The following is a 2974-nucleotide window of genomic DNA, read 5'->3' as shown; positions in this document are numbered from 1 at the left end:
ATACACATCTATAACAATAGCACTTGAAGGGAGTACACCGACCTGCTGGATTCAGAACTGGAAATGAAAGCCCAGGGTATGTAACCCTGCTGTGCTGACTGCTTCGTGGTGGCTTCGAAATCATACTGCTCAACTCCTGCGAAATTACTCACAAATTATTGAAAGGGATTCTGTGTCATTCCAATGCAACCGAACAGATCCCCAAGTCTTTTAGATATTTGCTCTTTCTTATAGGTGAGAAAATACAGCAAAAAACCCATTCAGAATATGTGCTAGAAGTGTTAAAAAAAAAAAAAAGTCACTAATGTTCCAGCATTTCTGTTTCTATATTCCTGTAACACTTTTGTGATTGGGTTTTAATTGATTAATGTTTCCAGAAAATTAATTTCAAGTTTATGTGAATGTGCAACATTCTTGTGGCAACATCTGCAAGAGCATTATTCTTCCCGGTGAAGCGTCTATATGAGTATATTTAAGCAGCCTAACACCCTAATACATTTACACAAAACTATCCAAGCAACCCACGTTCATTGTGAGCACTTTCTATTTGAGGTTTGTCTTCATATTTAGTTTTAAGCTCTTCATGAAAGGAACTGTAAACTCCCCTGATTCTGCAGCTCCTAAAATCACAGACCTCTGCTCCTGGGCGCACAGAGGTATCACTGTGAGATGAGTATCATTGGTGTGTTGGAAGTGCTTGCACAGTCACTAATTTGGGAACATAAACACTGTCATGTGGCTTATGGATAATGACTGTCAATTCTTAAATTCTTAAAAATTGTTACTAGATTTTATTTACTAATTTTGTAGTTAATTTATAACAGCGTAATTCAGGCAAGGTCAAGGGTGAGCTAGAAGTCAAGATTCACCAAATACAGATATGAAATGTGCATCCTGGTCGGTAAAAGTTGGTGAATCTGAATCATCCCTTCTCACTCTGTCATTGAATTGACCCTATTATATAAAAATATAAATGACCCCATGACATCTGGAATTTAGCTGGATGCTATATAGGAATTGTAGTCCCAGCAGCTTGCCTCAAATAGCTGCAGAATGGGAAATAATGAAATAAAATAGCTATAGTCACAAAGACAGACACTTTTCATAGCATTCCAATGACAGCAGAGTGCAAATAAGGAAAAAACTGAGCAATGTGAGACAACATATCAGAAACTGAAAGTCAAGGAGTGGCCCTCCCAAACCTGTTTAATACTGCTTGACACAACCTATTGTTTGATCTCACTTGTCAGTGTTGCAAACACATTTTCAGGCATCTTGAGATTCTTGCCATCTTGATGTAGCATCTCTGGCTGCAACATCTTTTGGCAAATGAATCACAGAATTAATTAAGAAAATGAAGCAGTGCTGTTGCTAGCCAAACAGAAAATTGTCAAGGAAACCACATGAATGTAAACTTTAAAAAAAAAAATTGTTTCAGAATTCCAGGGCTGTATTAAGAGCCTCACCCACTTGACTGCTTTTGATGGTAGAGTTATACTTGCAGCAATCATTCACCTTGCTCCCACATTGGGTAGTTTTGCATTAGATGTCTGACAGATTCTGTGTGTCTAAAATCAATCCAGAAAACTCAGGACAAGTGTCTACTGTGCTTGCACAGTTAATCTGCGGAGACTAGCAGCGCCCCATGTTTTTCTTTTTTTCCTGTCTTCTGACCAGCAACAGTAATCATGGTTCATGAAACAGTTACTTTCCTGGAATGTGGTACAATATGCTACTCTCTTCCTATGCTCATGTTATTTTATTATGAATAATCAGTAAAAGGGGCTTAAATTCTATTCTCAGTTGCATATCTTTCAAGCTATTAAAAGGACTTAGAGTGCCTGTAGCAGAATACATCACTTTGCTCAGTATGTGTATGCATATACATACATATATATATATGTATGTGATGTTTGCATGCACCAGTAGTTCTGCAGTGTTTTGTGGTGTTACCATGATAGATTCCTTGGAGCAAATCATTCTGAATCAAAGAGTCTGCTGATTATTTGCCCATGTTTTTGGAGTCAAACTCAAAAGAGCTTAGCTTGACATGCTGAAAAAGTCTTGTTTGGCTTCTTCATTCTTTCGCAAAAAAATTAATGATGCGAGGCAAAGCCATTTAAGTTATCAGTGGCTGCTCTCTGTTGGGTAAATATGAGATCTGTTCCCCACCATGAGTTTCTATAGAGATTTCCTCTTTCTTTGCCATCACTCCTGTGACATGGGACTAAGCCTTCTTTTTCATGAATCGGTCCCTAATTTTTCAGCTATCCTGCCTTCCTCCCCGCCCCCCCTGCAGTACAGAACTTACTTCAGGTGAAGCAATGCCTGAAGTTGTACACGATGAATCCAAGTCTTACAGCTCTTCATTCCCACTCAAGTCTAGAAGGAAAGAGATGGAAACGTTTAGGTGGAATAACAGTTGCCGCTGTATGTATGTGGAATTCTTTGTATTTGCAGACCCAAGAAGGTCTGGGTAGATGGGTTAAGTTTTTAGATAAAATGATTTTCACTGCATCCAGCCACAGTGTCAAGTGTTTTGAAGGCATATTGAGTTGTAGTGTTGCTTACTGGAAAACTCTGGAAACAGCCTAGCTACAAGGAGACACTTAAATTCCCTCCCCTCTTCTCTCCAGGGATTATTTACTGCTTAGTGTTTCAGAAGCTTAATAGAATCTTCCTTACCATAAATTTTAATAGGGTGGTACTGTAAAATATCAAAATGCCAATATATATTTTCTAAATATTTAACAAGATTCTCTTGCTCAATTATTTAGATCACATCCAGAGTTCCCTTGAAACAAATTTAAAGTTTTACATGAATTTAAACAAAGTACACTGTAAAGTAAATTGTACAAACAAGTTTGTGTACTGACACTGCTGAATATAGAAAAAAATTCAGTCAAACTTCCAAATTAAAATTCAAGGAATTTTTCATGTGGTAAATCAGATAAAAGTACTAGAAATTACAAAG

This window comes from Haliaeetus leucocephalus, unplaced genomic scaffold, assembly GCF_000737465.1.
Source record: "Haliaeetus leucocephalus isolate CR32 unplaced genomic scaffold, Haliaeetus_leucocephalus-4.0 Scaffold262, whole genome shotgun sequence".
NCBI classification, from domain to species: Eukaryota; Metazoa; Chordata; class Aves; order Accipitriformes; family Accipitridae; genus Haliaeetus; species Haliaeetus leucocephalus.
Note: the sequence above shows the minus strand (reverse complement) of the source record.